Consider the following 19,979-nt stretch of genomic DNA (forward strand, 5'->3'; position numbering starts at 1 on the left):
TAGAACACTTTAAAACCTTAGGCTCTGATACCAAGTTTGTCACGCCCCAAAATCCGAGGAGCGCGACCGACGCTCAACCGAGTAAACCCGACTGAGCAAGACTGTTACATTTCATACTACCCAATTTTGTCTTTGAATAAAGAGGAAATTTACATCATTAATCGAATTCTATAAACATGTCTTTAACGATTTCCATTTCATTTCCATTAGCAACTTCGTTTACAATTTTGAATATATTACATGTTTTATGCATCATTGCCAAATATCAATATTTCTATTTTAATTCCAATACCCGACACTACCTACAACCTATCTATGGAGCCTCTAAATACAACTGAAGAGTAATATGGAAATGCTGGAAACAAGGCTCCGGATATACCTCAAAATACAAAGTACATGATAAACAATGGTACAAGACCCCGAAATGAAGTGGGGCTCACCAAGTCAGCTGAAAAGAAGATGCGTCACTAGCTGCAACCAACACTGCATGCTATGGAACCACCTAAATCCATTTAAAGATGTAGCGCCCCCGGCAAAAGGGACGTTAGTGCCGTCGAATAGCACTAGTATGTATAACTAAACACCATCTATAGAGAAAGAACTATTATACACGAACAAAGAAATCATAAACACCATCTCAATAGAAAGAACTATCATACAAGAACAAAGAACTTATAAGTATTCAACAAGAGCTTTAATCGATCACCACGTCATCAATTAAAAGGAATCACATAACTTTTACACAATTTCCATACCTCTAGTGTTTACCGTGAAAATGGTAACAACAATTAATTTTGTAAATGGGATTCTAAAAATATATGATCTATTCCCGAGCTAGTTTAAGAGTGCAACTAATGCTAAATATGGAATAAAACAGTAAAGATCGAGCTAATAAAAAAAGATAATCGATCCAGTAGGGGATGTTCTCGGGCTTAGGACAAGCCAATAGATACCTCGGGGCTAGGCCTCGAGCCTACCTCGGGTCTATCGAAGGTGATCTTATCGAGGGTGATCGGAAAGGGTATAACATATAAGTATATGTATACAAGGCTTTATACTGTCAATCTTGAGCTGAATGGCGAAGAACAAATGGATAACAATAAAATGCTAGGGCGACCTCGGGGTCGAAGAGCACAATTAACTTAGAAGAAAAAGAGAGAGAGAGAGATATTATTGCTTATTGGAGAAGTGGAGCAACATCAGTCCTTTACAAGGTGGGGTGAGTCCCCCTTATATAGGCGAGGGGACTCAATAAAATATGCATATATCATTTTCAAGAGTAGAAAGATGGGACGTCCTATCTCTCGTCATCTCAATAGGTTACAGATAGACCGGCCCTGTCAGGTGTAGCCATGCGCTCCGGGGTCATCTTCTCTTACTCTTGACCTCGAACCCAGCCTCTTTTGATTCGGACCTCGATGAGCCCGGCGGTCGAGAACTAGATCATAGCCTTCCATCCTCGGGGTCTCGAGGGAGGCTTCCCAAATCGTCTTGATAGCGAAAATCAAGTCTTCTGATTTTTACCACATACAGATAGTCTCCGCGTTTCTTATGATGAAGTGATGGGAAATGATTCCGATATTTGACTCCTCGAACTCTTTTCGATGACACTATAATGACGGTTCAGATCGGGGCACAATCTCCCATAACCGATGGCGTGCTTCATGGATCTCTACTCGATGTCTTGTCGCTTCCGCTCTTCGAGGCAAAAGTGCTGCCGTCGGTTCGTTTTTTCAAGAAGGTAATAATTATACCCGTCGATCAATCTTGCAGAGCATTGATGACCATGTTGTTTCCCCTATAAATGAGGGCGTTTTGTGGCACTACATCTTTCACCTCAACACTTCCGCTGGTGTGTTTTGCTTCTTTCTTCCCATTATCTTCTTTTGTTTTTGATCACCATAATGGGAGCTTTCTATCTCAAGGCTGTTTGGGGGAATCTTCCGGGCCACATCGAGGCCTCCTGCTGGGATCTTCCTTTATTGAACATAAACATATACATCGGCCGCTGCAGCTATTGTTGGCTCAAAATGACGATGTGAGGAGATTCGGTTTCACCTTTGCTTAGATGGTTATTCAGATTATGCACTGCTGCTCAAAAGGGGGCTCGCAATACCCACCGCTACTCACATTCATCCCCCGGCCCAACGTGGAGCTTCGTCCTGAGCCGGGATTTTGCACGGCTCGATGCTCGGAAGAGAGTATTCGAAGCAGCCGTACAAGCGGGATCGAGGATTGCTTGGCCCATCGTCTCTCCGATGATTCCTTTTCCAATGAGGGTCCTCGAGCTTCGGAGATCTATTGTGTTCTTTCATCCCTTCTTGCTCCCTTCGCCTTCTTTTTCGTCTTCGTCCTTGAAGTGCTACTTTGAGGGGTCGGGGCGAGACTGTCGGAGGCATGTTCTCGTAGGTCTTAGATCTTTTCTTCATGTGTCCTCTCTTTTGTCACATCTGTATTGGGAACCCTTTGTAGGGTTTTGTATTTTGTATGTGATGTCCCTCCGAGGCTTTGTAATCGAATGCTGTGACCCCTCGGGGGTTCTTGTACTTTGCAAACTTCATAAATGAGAAATGAACTTTGTTGACCCCTGCTTTCAAATTTGGTCTATTTCCTTATGCTTTCATGCTCATCGAGGCTCTTCAAATGCATTCCTTTGTGTTGCAGATCACTGATATTAATCTTGGACGTGAGTGCTTGCTTTGATTTCCCACCGATTGACATGGGCTTTTCTGGTCCTACTATCGTCCTTCGGGACAACTTCAGTTTGATCTGACGGGTTGGTGCTTGTAAAGGTCTCCCGAGTTATTTGGAGATCGCGCGTTGGGTTCCGGAACCTCTGGGGGCGCTGCTCCGGATGTAGGTTGACTTCAGGTACCCCGGAGATCTTATTGGTCTGGGCTTAGACGGTCCCTTTTGGGCAGTATGAGATGGATCTCTGCTTTTCCTTTGGCGCTTGTTTGCTTTCACTACCACTGTTAGGCCGTTGTAGCTTATTTTGGTCCTCGGCTGATTGGCGAGGCTCTTTCCTGCTTTTTTTTTTCCATCGTTCATTTGGCTTAATGCGGGACCGACCAGATAGGCTCGAGTTGTCGAGGCCTGCTGGTTTGTTTGGAGATTTTGCATCGAATTTTGGGGCCTTTGGGAACGATACCCCGGATGAAGGTCATCTTCGGACGCCTTGATGGGTCCTGTTGATTTTGATGTGGACAACTCTTTAAAAGAGTGCAAGGTTGGCTCCCATTCGAGGAGTTTTCCTATGTACGGGGCACTTCCTTGGGGCCTCGTCAAGTTTGGGAGATCGGAGCTTCCCGGGTCTGCTCCTCCAGAGAAGGAATTGCGATCCCAGGTGCGCACCTCACGTATGGAATTGGCGCCATGGAGCTCATTGCGGCCCTGCTTCTTGGCGTACGGAAGTTCCCAATGTGAAACGCTGCCTGGAACATGGAGATAATTCGTCTGAATCCTCGAGCTTGGTTGTCTGTTGGAGGATGTCTCTTGGGTTAGGTATTAACCCGTCGATCCGTATCGAGGCCGTTGGCATCCTGGAGCTTACATCTGGCAGGTGACTTTGCCACTGTCTTTTTTATATAAGAGGTGTAGCTTCGACCTCTTTGTAAGACTTCGCTATTTTTGGGAAGCTATTCTTCTGTCTCGACATAGGGCTCCCTATCTTCTAAAGCGCAAAAAACGTCTGCGCTTCTTTGATTTATTTTGTTAGTTCTGCTTCAGTTATGGAGACCATTTCAGAACCGTTAAGGGAAAAGGCGGGGGATGCCATTCCCAGTGTTGGAGAGTCGAAGGGATTCGCTTTGGAGATGGCGTCCTTGATGAGAGAGGAATATTTGGAGATGGCGAGGCAATTTTGTGGGTGGAGCGAGGGGATGACACTATGGGTGCTTTCCCCTCATGAAGGCATCGCGGACTCTGCTGATGGGTTTTTGAGCGTGTACTTATACCCTTTTGCATTTGGCTTTCTTGATAAGGTCGTGCTCGACTTTTGCTTGAAGTATCGGGTTACCTTGACGCAAAGTCATTCATCATTTTGGCGGACGGTGCTGATGATGAGATTTTTTGTGGAGAAGGCCGGACTTGAGTTCATGCTTGATCATCTCATCAGGCTGTATCGGCCTTTCCACCATCGAGGACTGCTAACCTTGAAGGATCGCTCGCCCACGCCCTTCGTTGTTGATGATGATGAAGGTGGAGATCGAGGGTGGGCCAGTTGGTTTGTCCGAGTTAGGACGACCGATGTCATCCCCATGGGGTTCTTGCCGTTCCCCGAAGGGTGGAATTATGCGTGTAAGTGCGGCACTTTGCCGTTCCTTTAGTTTTTGTTTATAGCAAAAATAGACCAAGTAATGAGTATTATTCCCTTCATTGCAGCAACTTTGTGGGCGTCGAGCCAAGTTCAAGATCTGCCTGGCTGGGTTCGGAGGCTGGTGACCCATTCGTCTTGCGACGAATGCATGTGGCGAGCTATGTCTCGCATCAGGTGGGGAGTGGATCATCAAGGTATATGCGTATGTAGCTTTTCTTCTCTGCCGATGTGTTCTTGAGGCAGCATTGTTTCATCTCATATGCGCTAGACACGTTGTTTTTGTAGATATCGGGCGGCTTTTCGAGGTGAGGCAGTGCTTCCCCGGAGAGGAGTTGGAGCCGTCGGTGTCTGAGCTGAGAGACAGTAGCAGCAAGAGGGTCCGGGACCCATCATGAGAAGGAGCTTCTAGTGGCGCTAGCCGGGCTCGTATTTCTAAGGGCGAGGCATTGCCCGAGTCGGCTTTCCCCAGGTTACCTGTTTCTCGGCGAGCGGCTCCCTCAAATGAGTATATTGTGCCCGGAGTCGGTTCTTTCAGGGTTGCGGGAGCAGTGTTATCAGGAGTGTGTTCCGATTTAGGGAAAACTTGCCATCTTCATTTTGCGGTGAGTTCGCGCATAATTCTCTCATACCCTGCATCTTTCTCCCCTCATTGAATCTTTCTTGCGCAGTCCTGTGATAGGCTTAAGTCCGAGTTGCTTCGTCAAAAGACCAAGTTCAAGAAGGTTCGGGATGAGGGAGAATCCCTTAGTCTTATTTGCAAGGAGAAAGAAGTTGAGCTGCAGCATTGGCGATGTGAGGCGTATCGGGACTCGAACTATAAGAGCGATTTGGTGGAGCAGGTAACTTCCCGCAGTGCGTTCTTTGCATCCCTTTAGTTTTCAAGGCTAACTTCTTCTTGCCGTGTTAGCTGTAAAAAAAGACAGAGGCCGTGGAGCACCTCAAGGGTGAGGTGAACCATACCAGGGCAGCCTGCGAGGAACAAAGGGGCCAGGTACGAGCTCAAGCTTTGGAGGTGGAGAGTGCTTCAGCCAAGATTCCTGCCTTCGAGGCCCAGCTCAACTTGTCTCGAAGTAACGCAAAGGTTCAAGTGGATATAATCAAGAAACTGGAGTCTAAACTCTCGAAGGTCAGGGGCGAGATAGTTGATGCCCGGGCGGAAGCGGTGCTGAGCCAAACCAGGGCGGATCATGAGATTGCGATTTGCATAAAGGAGGCTACTGATGCCCAATCCAAGTTGAGGCAAGCCCTTGATCGTGAGAAGAGGATCGCGGAATATGTTCGCTGCCGATCTCGGAGAGAAGTGTTCGAGGAAGTTGGAGAGAGAGGCTTTATCCTCTCGGAGGAATTGGCTCGAGCAAGGGTGGACGAGCGTGATGCTCGGTCACTCCTTGCGGGTGTTGCAAAGGATGATCTTGACGGGTTGTAGACTCTTGGCTAAATATATAGCTCCTACTATTTTGTATCTTGGTCTATGGCACGCACAAAGCGTGCCTGTAGATGGAGAATGTTTTTCTCATATGTAATGTAAGGAGAATTTCAAGGCGTTATCCCTTTGGTACCTTTTTTCTGTCGTTGCTCTTTATTATGTAAGTTAGTTTGTGGGATCGGTTTCTGAGCCGTGCTATGGCCTGAACTCTGATTGGCCTTCCGGCTTTTTCCCGTCTTCATGGGCGGAGGGTGGTGGCCCTATGTGCTCCTGGACCGAAACGTTCTTGTGGGCGCGTGACCTGGGGATTTGTCGTGACTGTTGAGAGCGTCGTCAGGGCCGTGCTTTTGAGCGTATGGTGATTGAATTTCCCTTGGGTTCAGTATCTGACTTGGGATCCTAACTCGTGTTTATTTTACCTTCGAACCTGTTTGGGCCGGCGACGATAATTTTCATTCTCTGCCTTTTGGCGATTTTCTTGTAGCTAGTCTCCGAGCTAGGAGATAATGGTCTTCGTGTTGTGATTCGAGCTACAATTGGTCTTTGACCCTTTCGGAGGTTCCGGTTGGCGATAATGCCTTTTGCTTTCCGCCCTTGGGCATTTGATGACCTTCTGGGTCCAGTCTCCGAGTCGCGTTGTGATTTGAGATGTAATTGACCTTTGAATCTTATTTTGAGCTTTCGACCAGTGGTGGTGGCCTTTCTGTTGTTTGGTCATTGAGACATTCCAGTATAGGGCCAAGAGGCTCGCTTAGCTGGCGACAATGGCACTTACGTTGTTTGGTCATAAAGACCTTTTGATATGAGGCTTGTAGGCTTTGCTTAGTTTAACTATTTTGGATTCGGTCTCCGAATCGGGTTACGACTCGAGCTCTCTTTAATCCTCAAGTTGTCAATTTTCATTTTGATGGTCGTAGAGACCTTTCGGTGTGAAGCCCAGAGGCTTTGCTTAGCCGACGACAATGGAACTTACGCTAATTGATGTGAGGCCCAGAGGCTTTTGTAGGCTTTGTTTTCCTCTCGTTAAGGTCTTATTGATTATTTTTCCTGACCCATCATCGGTTCTAAAAGAACCTCGATTTCAAGTCGTAATCGGCGATGTTTTGAGCACCTCGGAAGGTTCATAGCCCATAGGTCGAGTAGATCGACGCTTTTTCGATTTTGGAGCTGACATGATCGAGACTCGGTTTTTTGCCTGTTGAGGGAAGCCTGTGTTTTAACCGGTTCTTTTTGAAGTAGATTCGAAGGATTTTTTAGCAACAGTCAGGCGTCTCTGAGTTGCATTTTTTGGGCTGTAGCAGCTGTTCGACCGTAGTCGTGTGCATTTGGCCGGGGCCTTTTTGATCCCGAGAAGTAGTTTTAGGCGTTCACACCGAGGGTATGCCCTTTAGGGATTCTTACAAATGCGATGTGTAGCATAAATTGTGGGATTTTTCATGCCTATTGAGGTCTCACAGTTTGCCATGCCTGTTGAGGTCTTATAGTTTATCATGCCTGTTGAGGTCTTACAATTTATCATGCCCGTTGAGGTCTTATAGTTTAGGGAGAATAGATCTGATTTTGCCGAGGCTTCCCGTTAGGTCTTACAATTTCGAATTTTCCAGTGCGTGGCGATTGGCGACAGTCTCTGAGTTATCGAGTTCGCTTGAACAAAACTTCTCGTGAGCTCGGAGGTGTTTTCCGGAGGCTTGGTGAGCCCGGAGTTCCGACCCTGGGGTCATGCAAGTTGTCGATTTGCTCATGGTGATTCTCTGAATATATCAGATCATTCTAGGCCTGAATACCGCCTTTCGTAGTCTTGGGGCCATATCGTGAGGGCTTTGTGAGCCCGGTACCTCGACCATGGGGTCGCGAGGGTGCCAAATTGATTGAGTCTCCGAGCGTTTCAGAACGTATTTTGATGTAGAGGTTTTTTGCTGAGGGTAAGCCGAAATATTTTTCCTCGAGGCATTGAATGCTCGGAAAATACGCTATATTGCTTGGAGAAAATATAAGTTGTAAAGTACAAGTTTGTTCTGGTGCCGTGAGTCTGGTCTACATGGGTATGACCCTCCTAAGTATCCGATGTGCTTGTATGGTTCCATATTGGAAAATAGAGAGAGAAAGATCGCAGACTTGTTGGGTCCCTTCCCTAGGGACGTACAGTCTTGCTAATAATCTTGTTGGCGGAACCCTCTTCCTGATAGAAACCCGATCGAGGAAAGAATGCAGGACAGCCCCATGGTGGCCGCGGATCCTCGAACGGGATCCAGAACTACTGAATGCCTTGGCCGCCTGCCTGCGTACAAATTAGAAACAAGAAAACAAAAAGGGAAATGATGAAAGGATGCTACGTTCCTGAGAGTATGCCCTTCGGTAGTCGTATTCCTCGTCCGGCTAGGCCAGGCCGAAGGCGCAAGTGCTCTTACCCTCTGACCTCGTTTGAGGGTAACACCAGTCATGGGCGTAAGGTGAGGAATCTCCTTCTATCGCTTGTAGTTAGATGCTTTGGCTCCGCGCTTGTCATGGAGTTTCCTACCCTTGGAGGAGTAGGACCGGGGTCGCGTTCCGGGTGACGTTGGTCCGGACTGTCCTATTGGCTTTGGCCCAACATTGTCGGTACAACTTTGGCTGATATACCTGTAGTCATTAATGTATGTTTTATTTGAAAATGAGCTCGAACAAAAGAAGGGATTGCCAATACGTTAATGCGATGCGGAGGTGGAGTCTCGGCGTCCTTTTTCCTCGGGCGAGAGGGTGTCCTCGGGAGTACTCCCCGAGATCGTCCTTTATTGGCGACGGGCACTTGCATTCTACGTTCTACGAATCTTAGTGGGGTGCCTCCATCCTTTAATGGTTGTGACGATATGCCATAACTTTGTCGGCTCTGCTTTGTTTAATTTCCCCTTGTCCATTGAGCTGTATCTGTGTTAGTTTACTTGGCGATGCTTTGTGGTCACCTCTGTTGCATGGCATAGTTACTACTCTCTTGGTTCTGTAACTCCGAACATTTTGTGACTCCGTTGGTGGGCCACGATTTCCTTGGAGGGATTTTGGTCGAATGGGCCCGAGCCACCCGAAGTTCCCAGCTTTACTTATGGTGACGACTACGTTTGGAACTGCAACATTGAAATCGAACTTTATCGGGCGAGGTCTTCTTGCCGGTTGCATTTCGTTGAATCTAGTATCATTGGGGGTTCCTCGAAGGTGCCATCTTCGGGCCATCGCCTTGTTGTTGCGAGACACACCATGCCTCAGATCGTTCCTCCCATTCGCGCCACGTGGACGCCGACTCCATTTGTTCAGTGCTGGCTTCTCTATTGGGGATCTACCTGGATACGCCGATCCAGTGAAGATTTCTTGAGGGTTATCCGCGGCTCTGACTTGGGTCTGGTGTCGGTTGCTGGTATATGACCAAGCCTTGACCGGATATTCGACTACAACTCGAATTGCTTCGTAGATGCCGGGTATGTTTTGTTTGGGTTTTGGGTGAAGGCCCGTGCCACCCTACTATTTGGGATCGGGAATGGTCTCGTTTGTCTTATTGGATAGCGGGGCGCGACTCCCCGTGATATTTTATTTTTTCTTCCTCTCCCGGCCTTCGGTGCATTGCACTCTTCTGGCATTATTTCAATGGCGTTGGCGTGTGCTTCCACGGTTCGTGACAGTATGGTGAGTGGGTCCCCAAAATCGGATGTCGAACAATGATGCCACGATGTGGTTTCTTTCGGGGAATTTCTTCAAATCTCTTCATTGGGACGGGCCCAAATTCTCTATTTTAGGGGTCGCCGTTCCTAAACGGGCGTGCGTGAGTGGAGATGTACCCGTGAGGACTGGGGGTCCTGTCTTCCTCAGGGGATTTCATGTTTTTGACTTCCGCAAAGTGAGTCCCAGGATCGTATTTCCGGTAGACGGTTGTTTTAGGAATCTCATCGAGCATGAGTTGACCTGTTCAATGATGTCCTCTAACATCCTTACCATTGCAGGATAGGTCGTTGGTTCGTCGTGGCCCGATACCTTGTATACTAGCTTGAAGTGAGTAGATATTTTGGGTGCTATTGCGCCAAGAGTCTCCGGGAGGCTCTGTAGCCGAGAGATAGCCAAGCATTGTTCCTACAACATTTCAAAAATAACACGAAGATCAACTCCCCGATCTACCAGGGCTGGGATTTTTCGGGTTTCCTGTCGATTAGCGTGTTGTGTGCCGTCATCGGAGCGCAAGACTTTGTTACCCCGCTGTGCAGTGTATGAATCCATATTCACTTGGACCGATCTAGATGCGTTATCGGGGTCTTGTGGTGTCGCGCCAGCCGTCAGGGTGGCCACATTGTTTTCCTTGCAATTTGTGGGGTTGTCGTCCTCGATTTCCCTTATCGAGCTGACCATTAACCTGAAATCGAAAGGTCTTGGGCAAGAAAAAGTGTGAGAGATATCGTGCGTTTAAGTGGCGAAACTAGCAAGAAAATAATCACTATTATTTTTAGCCCCACGGTGGGCGTCAAACTCTTTACCGTGAAAATGGTAACAACAATTAAATTTGTAAATGGCATTCTAAAAATACGTGATATATTCCCGAGCTAGTTGGAGAGGGCGATTAATGCTAAATATGGAATAAAATAGTAAAGATCGAGCTAGTCAAAAAATATAATCGATCCAGTAGGGGATGTTCTCGGCCTTAGGACAAGCCAATAGATACCTCAGGGCCAGGCCTCGAGCCTACCTCGGGTCTATCGAAGGTGATCTTATCGAGGGTGATCGGGAAGGGGATAACAGATAAGTATATGCATACAAGGCTTTATATCGTCAATCTTGAGCTAAATGGCAAAGAACAATTGAAGAACAGTAAAATGCTAGGACGACCTTGGGGTCGAAGAACACAGTTAACTTAGAAGAAAGAGAGAGAGATATTATAGCTTATTGGAGAAGTAGAGCAACATCAGTCCTTTACAAGGTGGGGCGAGTCCCCCTTATATAGGCGAGGGGACTCAATAAAATATGCATATATCATTTTCAAGAGTAGAAAGATGGGACGTCCTATCTCTCGTCATCTCAATAGGTTACAGATAGACCGGCCCTGTCAGGTGTAGCCATGCGCTCCGAGGTCATCTTCTCTTACTCTTGACCTCGAACCCTGCCTCTTTTGATTCGGACCTCGATGAACTTGGCGGTTGAGAACTCGATCATAGCCTTCCATCCTCGGGGTCTCGAGGGAGGCTTCCCAAATCGTCTTGATAGCAAAAATCAAGTCTTCTGATTTTTACCGCGTACATCTAGGTTGGGACATTTCAAAACTTTTCATCATCATTCACAATACCACCGCTTTATTATGCGGAGTCAGATTATAGCCGGATTGGCTAAGCTACCTCATTTGAGACATATACCTCAATCACTACTTCATTGTCACTTTCCGTGTTCAATATCAACACATTACCACCATGTGAGTAGCATGGCATCCGATCACGGCCCGATCGGCTAAGCCGTCTTACCAAGATGCTACCCTTTTCCATTAATCATCTCACTTCAATTTTTGTTTTACATATATTAGTTCATCGGCACTTGGAGCCACCATTATCACATCTTGCTTTGTACTAGGCCACATTTCATAACTCACAGTCCACATCACTTTCACTTTCAACATCAAGCTTGCAATTTAAGATAATAGGAACATACAAGAGCAATTCAAGTTATAAGCATAGAGAGGAATTCTCATGATTCAGCATAATAATCACAATTTAAACTTGACTTGAAATCTAGGCAATTTAGCATGTAGTTCACATTCTTCACATATCCCCAATTTACCAAGAATAGCACATTGAACACGTTGAGACACACCTTTCACATATATTCTTGCAACACCAAATCCATTGAAATAACAAATACTACATAAATCAAATTCTGGACTTACAACATATGTGGGGACACCATGGGAGCTCAATTTCTACGAAGAGGGGTTTTTTTTGCCATACATACCTTGTTTAAGCTTTTCTTAAGTTACTACAACGTTCCGGAAATTCTAGCAATCTCAATCTACTTTGAGACATAACAAAATTGAACACAAATTAGGAAAGTATTCACGGTTTCAACTCATTTGAGCATTTTATCAAATACTAGTTGTGCATCTTGATTTCAAATCTCTTTTACAAGATTTCCTTCATTCCCCAACCCAATCTTTACTTATTTATGTTCAAAAATCTTCCCACAAACCTAATTTGTAAATGATGTATACTTAATAATTTTACACCCAAGAATCATACCTCAATAATCCCATCTTATACCCAAAACTCGAAATTAAAGTCTAGTGTATAGAACCTTATCTCTTAGATGAAAATCTTGTAATTGGTTTCCTTGATTCTTGAAGATTGATGGAAGATTGAATGGTTAGAATGTTAGACTCCCTCCATTTCTCTCTAAAATTCTCTTAACTCTCTCTAAAATCATCAGAATATCACCCCAAATAAAACCCTAAAGGCTATATATTAAAATGGGGCCGGGTCATGAAAAAAGGAAGATTAACCCTCCGAATTTGGGTCTACGATCGCATAATGGACCGCAGAATGGGTATGCTGTCTGCAGAGGCATCGCAAAACCCTGTGCCCAAAACTGGGCTACACCGGTCCAATTTGCGGTCCAATTTGCGACCAGTTTGCGATCGTAGACAATTTTGCGGACCGCATAATGGTTTTGTGATCGCAGAACTGACACAAGATCACATTTTTCCAACCTTTGGTAATTTGATCATAACTTTGTGTAGGAATGTCCAAATGATGAACGGTTTGAAGTGTTGAAAACTACACTCGAAGAATTTTCATATGACAGGTTGTTCATCACATAAAACCTTATACATATTTAGATATTCTTGTTCAAAATGTGGACTTGTGCAAACTCATTTGGAATTTTAGCCCATTATGAAATTTTCTAACTTGACTTAGACTTAGGCCTCCCATTAGACCCCACATTACTTATTATATCTTATTTACCAAATCCAATTGATGCCCATCATGTTAATAGCACATAAAACATTATAATTAGTCTACATGGCACCACAAAATCCTAATTTACTTAGCGAAATTTTTCGGGGCCTTACATAAAGATGATAGCGAGGAGTACTCCTTCATGTCAGATGCTGGTGATGGTGATGATGATGATGAGGCTACGAGTTCAGCACAACAGTGATCAGCCTTCCTTCCACAGTCTGCTAGTCTGATTTCGACTTCAGGGAGACCCTCAAACTACTTTTCTTTACTTTTGATATTGTGCAGTAGGGACACTGCAATTTATTTAGTGGGGGTGGCTTTAGGAGTATACTGTATTCATATTATGATATTGTGTGCCCTTGCCGAGCTTATTTTGTTGTTATGGATATTGTGTGCCCTTGCTGGGTCTATTTTATTGTATCATGTGCTCTTGCTGAGCTTGGTGTTATTAGTCTATTTTTATCTTTCTTTCGTATTTATTTTCTTTAGTAGCTTGGTGTTATTAGTATTAGTTGCTTTTAATTTAAGTATCCTCTTTAGTAGTTTTGTTCTTTTATTTTTATTTCCTTAGTAGTATTTCCTTGGGTTTTCTTTATGCTACGGTTCTTTCCCAAGGAACATTTTTGAAGTGAACCGGGTGACTTTTCCCTATGATAGATGGCGTGACAACTTTCTTAAAGGAATTAGTCTTATTTTGCTAGGAGGAGACTTTTGGATTATTTGGTACTAATAAAATTAGTCTCTTGTATGTGAAATGTGAATTAAGAATACCCCTTCGAATTTTGGTTTTGAATTAAAACAAGTAAGTTGCATGGTGAAGAATAATTTTTGTAATAAATTTTTGGCTCTTTTAGTGACTCTTTGCCCAATAGTTTGAATAATATTGCTCTAGATGCTCTTATTAGAAAAGGAAATTGATCCGTCTTGATTAATTCATGTTCCATGTGTGTTAGTGTTTGTACAAATAAATCATGTGTTTACTTCTATCATCTAGAACTTGCCCAGTTGGTATTTCAACGCTAATTTTAGTTATGTTTGGTTGTAGGGATGATCTTAGGCATTCTTTGTGATATTTGTAAAACCTCTTTAGCCTTTCAAGCTTACCATTGCATAAATACTATTACTAGTACCCTGTTTGAGTCTTTAACCTTTTCTTTGGCCACCTCATTACAAACCTTTCCCCTTTTTGTAAAATAATTCCTTCTTTTGAACCCGTTCCTCCTTGAACATTGGGAATGAGGCAAAAAGCCTAAGTTGGGGGCGTGGTGTCAAAGTGGAAATTGATAAGGTTGTACATTGAGTGTAGGAACATATACCTCAAAGTATTCATATTAAATTATTCAAGCTCCAAAAGAAAAATATGTATATAAAAAAAAGAGAAATATATGTATGTATATAAATATGGAGCCTTGAATAAAATTAGAAAGGTATTTAAGGTGGTTCTATGTTGGTGACTAGATGCCAATGAGGCTATGTGGTGTGAAAAGAAACAAAGAGCAAAAAAAAGTGCAAAGTGCAAAAAACAAAAATACAAATGTGAGGAGCGTTCAAGGAGGGCGTCGTCACTTGTATCCAAATGCTTATCCGACCCTTACCTAAACCTACATTACAAGATTAAAAAGTTCTTATGGGACCTCGAACCGAATGTTCTTGAATAGGCGATGAATTAAAATAAGGGCGAGCTTATGGTATGAGATGTTGTAACACTTGAAATTCTTTGTGAGAGTGAGTGTCTTTGTCAATTTGTCCCTTATGTTGTACTGTAAATATAGTGATTTTGGGACTTTCTTTTTTGTGAGGGCACATGCATTCAGATGGATTGGTGAAATTGATACACCCGGAAATGAAATATAGTGAACTAGTGCTTTTGAGTCACTTCTTGAGGCTTATTCTTATCATTTGATTATTCTGAAACTCCCTTGCACTTCTTGAAGTTGTTTTTAATTGAGGGAATTATTCGTGTAAGATGCACATAATTGAGCCTAATTATTGGTATCAACCAAATTCATAAGTATGGTGCTTAATTGGAGAATGTGATTTGTAAAATAATAGCAATACTATTTGTGCTTTAAATGGTAAAGCCTCATTGAAGTGTTAGTTTTGATTTGCTTGAGGACAAGCAAAATCTTTAAGTTGGGGGTGTTGATGAGTGGTGATTTTACCACTCATTCTAGTCTCTTTTCTTTAATTTTTATGTCCTTTAACTATCATATGAGGTTGTTTATGGTGTGTATTGTTAGATTTGCAGGTAAATGATGCATTGAAGTAATTTGAATTCAATTGGAGTGGAATTGAGCAAAAAAGGGTGAAAACCATGCAAAACTCCCGTGTGATTCCGCATCTGGAGAAGATTGGCCGCAGAAGCGACTCTGCTTCTGCTTGAATAGGCCGAATTTTCATTGATGAGTGACTTTGCAAGAAACTGCATCTGCGGTGACAAAGTTTATTTGATATTACCCTTCAGCGATAAGATGTACGCTTATGCGGAGCCGCACCTGCGAGGATTCTTCCGTAGGTGCGGTAAATGGGCATCAGACTTGGGCAGTTTAGGCATTTCACATGTTCTCAATTCCAAACCCTCAAATACTCGTCCTAGAAGATATCTTGGATAATCTTTGGCTTATTTTCAGTTCTAAAGACTAGAGAGAACAAGGTTGGGAGCTAGGGTTTATGCACTTACACTTGGGTCTTGAAGATTTAAAGATTGTGGTTAAGAATTTCTTACTCCTTTGTACTCATTTCTTCATTTCCTTGCTTTGTATGGATTGTCTAAGTGTGTAGTTTTGTATTCAACACTTGAATCTTGTTTATGGAAATAATCATATTTAAAGTGTGGATAAAATACCTTGTTGTGCTTATGTATTGAATGATTTTTCATCGTTTATGAAGTGAGTTATTGTTACTTTAATTATTCTTGTTCTTTAATGTTTCCAAAGGGATTAACTAACCCTAGGACTCGCCCATTAACTCCGAATTAATTTTGGAAACGATTATTTGTGGTTGGGAAAGATTAATTAACAAGAATTTGAGGCTTTAACCCTCATTTTATAGATTCTACCAGGGATAGGATTGAACTACTTGTAGCCATATCCGGGTGTGCTTAATATCCTAATTGTTTTAGGAATAATTCAACTAGGAAGTCTTGTTAGTCTTTGGAAGAAGCTAATATAGAATTATTACTCGTGGCTAATTAACATAAACTGGCTCATACTTGTAAAATTGTGAAATACATTGGATCGTTACTTGAGTGTAATTCCCAATGCAACCATCCTTATAGCCATTGATCATTTCACTTGCTTTCTAGGTTAGTTTACATTTCCACATTTAGGTATAAATATTTTCTCAAATAATTCTTAGTGTTTGGCATTGCATCATAAGTGATAATTCTCTTACATTCCTAATGGCCTACATATTGTTCTCTATGGGATTCAACCCCGACTCATAGTTGGGTAAATTATATTGCATGCGACCGCGTCTATTTACTTTTTAGTAGTGAATTTGGACGTCATCAATCTTCAAAAGGGGCAGCATCGCCGGGAACTTCCGTGAAGGGCTTGGAATAACCATATTGCCTTCCATCACCCTAAGAGGATGACCTACATTCCGGACAGGCTTGCTCAGCCAGAAAGTGCCAATGTGTGGGTGGAATTCTTTGACAATCTGATTGAGGAGCAAGTGCAATGGATGTATGAATGGTTCCCAATAGAAGAATTTATCATTAGATCCAAGGACGTTCCACACTTGGTGCTGATTGGGTTGAGAGGGATATACCCTTATGTCCCTATCCGAGTTTTGAGGCAAGCAGGCAGGAAACGGGTTGTGCCAAAGGTTGCCAAAATGGGCCATTTCAGAGCAAACTTTCGAGACGACGACGTCCCTTACAAGTGCAAAGCCCAGCACATGTGGCACTGCAAGATCATTGTGGAAAAGAACACCATTGAGTCAGACAGGTATCATGCAGGGTGCGAACCTCTCTACCCGGCATGGTTAGAAGACAATCTAAAGGGAATGGTGATGTTAGGAGCCGGTCGAGGGAACAGAATCATAGATGAAGAAGCTGAAGCTCAAGTCAAATACAACAGGCTGTGCAAGAGGGTCCACGACTTTGAGAATGAGCACCGGGAAATACATGAGAGGAATGTGAAGTTGATCGAAGAATGGAAAGAAATGGCAGTCACTTCCAACAAGAAGCTGGAATATCTGGAACGAGGAATAGTGGAGCTGGAAGGTAAAGTCATAAAGAGGATTGAGGATTGCCAGAACGCTAAAGGAGCTGAAGGAGGACATCTGGCCAGAGACTACTTGCTGTTGGGTCTGCGTGAGTTGGGGGACCTGTACGATGGAGTCAGGAAGATCGGAGCTGAGGAAGGCCCTTCTGGGACCAAATAGGCTAGATTTATTTGCTTTCCTAAAATGTAATAAGGCCAAATGCCAGTAGTGACTTATTTTTTATTATCTTAATATCATTTTGGGATTCGTCTATTTTTATATTATGAAATGAGGCATTTGTTGGCATGTAAGTTCTCCAAATCTATTTGTCGCTAGGCCTACCTTGGGCACAACAAGACTCCCAAATTAGGACGTGAATTTATATTCCCGCAATATGTGTTTAAATACCGCAACATTTCGAAACCCCTAATAACTTGTTACCTTTCGTTTTTCCCTTTATTTTGATTTTTCCCATTCCCTAAGATTGGTTCACTCATACTGGCATCATCAACATATCATACAAGATCTAGAGGCCCTCCACCTCCTCCTCCTTCAAGTAATACAAAAAGAAAAGGAAAAACATAAATGGACGACTTAAGTGGTATTCGAAAGGAGAATGTTGAGAACGCAGAAACTTCAAATGGTCGGAGTACTCCTGCACCAAATGATCTAGTCTTGGGATTGGAACAAAAGATACTGGAGCTACAAGGAGAGCTTGAGCAAGTTCGCAACTTGGCGAATTTATCACTCACCTTGAATGTCCCTGACATCAATCAACAGAACACAAAGAACCCGACACCTCCCCAAAACACATCAAACCAATACCCATAAAACCTTCCCGCACCACATCCATACATAACCCCACCTCAAAATCTCAATCCCTTACCAATACCGACTCCACCGCAACACCACCACCAACCAATCCAATACCCACCAACCGCCACTTACCATACTCCTTAAAACATACCACAACCTACTCAACCAATGACTATCACTACACGCAAGTCCCTGGCACTCATCAAAATAACCCCATATATGTGGAGACCATACCTCACTCTACTCAACAAACTTCCTATGCACCAGAATCCTCAGAGAAAGACCAGCTCATTAAAAACATGGCTGAGAAGCTCAAGAAATTGACAAGTCGTGTTTAAGGTGTCGAAGGCGACAAAGGGATAGAAGGCTTGAATCATGAAGACCTATGCATACAGCTGGATATGGAACTGTCGTAGAGGTACAAACCTCCTAAGTTCGAGATGTTCGATGGCATAGGTGATCCTAGGGTTCATCTAAGGACCTATTGCGACAAGCTTGTCGGGGTCGGAAAGGACGAGAAGATCTGGATGATACTCTTCATGCAGAGTCTTACTGGTGATGCTTTGTCCTGGTACATCATCCATGATACCAAGAAACGGTCTAACTGGGTATGTATGGCATCAGATTTCATGGACCAATTCAGGTTCAACACAAAAAATGCAGCTGATGTTTTTTACATATAAAATCTCAAGAATAAACCCACTGAGACTTTCTACGAGTATGCTACCCACTGGAGGTTGGAAGCGGCCAAGGTCAGGCCATCTTTGGATGAAGAACATATGAACAAGTTCTTCGTAAGAGCACAAGACCCGCAATATTACAAAAGGTTGATGGTTATTGAAAACCATAAATTCTCTGATATCATCAAGCTTGGGGAAATGATTGAGGAAGACATCAAAAGCGGTATGGTAACGAATTTTGAGGCATTGTAGGCCACAAATAAAGCATTGCAATCAGGCGGCATATCAAAGAAGAAAGATGTTGGGGCAGTAATGGTGGCTCAAGGCCCGAAATCTCCACTTACCTGTCGAACACCTCCACCCACATATCAAACACCTCCATCCACATACAAAACACCACCACCTACATATCAACCATCATCTTCCAGATACTCCCAACCAACCAATGTCTATCATGCCTACAACTCCCAACCATCTCATTTCCAATCGCCTCCGACTTTCCAAAATTATCCAAGACCAAGACCTAATTTCGACCGCAAGCCACTCAAACAATACACCGCCATCGCTGAACCCATTGACCAACTGTTTGAAAGGTTGAAAGCCGTAGTTTATGTCATTCCTATTCCCACTGTGGAATTAGAGAATTCATCCCAATGGGTCAATCCTAATAAAGCTTGTGCTTACCATTTCGGTATAAAGAGGCATACCACTGACGAATGCCAAGCATTGAAAGACAAGATCCAGACGTTGAGCGATAACAAGGTTATAAAGGCAAAGGAAGCCACACCCAATGTTCGCAACAACCCTCTCCCTGATCATACAGGTGGTGGAATACATGTGATAGATATTAACGAAGAGTGGGACCCTGAGGGGTCAATTGGGCTTATTCGGGAAGGTGATGACTTAAAACCCTTAGTCACTCTCACTTCTATTGTGGTCCAGACTCAGTCACCAATCGAGGTCAAGATATCTGTATGAGTTCTGTTTGAGGTAGACGTGGCTCCGCCTGCAGCCACCCCTGCTCCATTTAGAGTGGAAGTGGCCACACCTTTCACAGTGACAATATCAACCACACCTCCTTTCCACTCAAAATCAATACCTTGGGACTATGTTGCCGAAGCTAGGCGAAAAGGAAAGGCAAAGATGGAGAATTTGATGCCGCACAAGGAATGACCAGGACCGGGAGAATCTACACACCTGAGGACCTGGGAGGACCAAGTAGGGATGCTACTACCAAGCAAATTGTCATTGAAATAGGGCCAGATGACCTTTGGAGCAAAGTGCAAGCAAGTGAATATTCCGTCATTGATCATTTGAACAAAACCCCAGCTCAGATATCTATCTTATCATTGTTACAAATTCAGAAGCACACAAGAACGCTTTGATGAAAGTGTTGAGCAAAGCTTACGTGCCCAATAACATCACCAGCGGAGAGATGTCTAACATGGTAGGAAAGGTGTTGGAAAGTCACAAAATCACTTTCCACGAGGATGAGTTGCCACCAGAGGGTCTGAATCACAATAGGGCACTGCACATTATAGTGCGATACGAAGATTACTTCATTGCCAGGGTCGTGG

The sequence above is a fragment of the Nicotiana tabacum genome, chromosome 10 (assembly GCF_000715075.1).
Source record: "Nicotiana tabacum cultivar K326 chromosome 10, ASM71507v2, whole genome shotgun sequence".
Taxonomy (NCBI): domain Eukaryota; kingdom Viridiplantae; phylum Streptophyta; class Magnoliopsida; order Solanales; family Solanaceae; genus Nicotiana; species Nicotiana tabacum.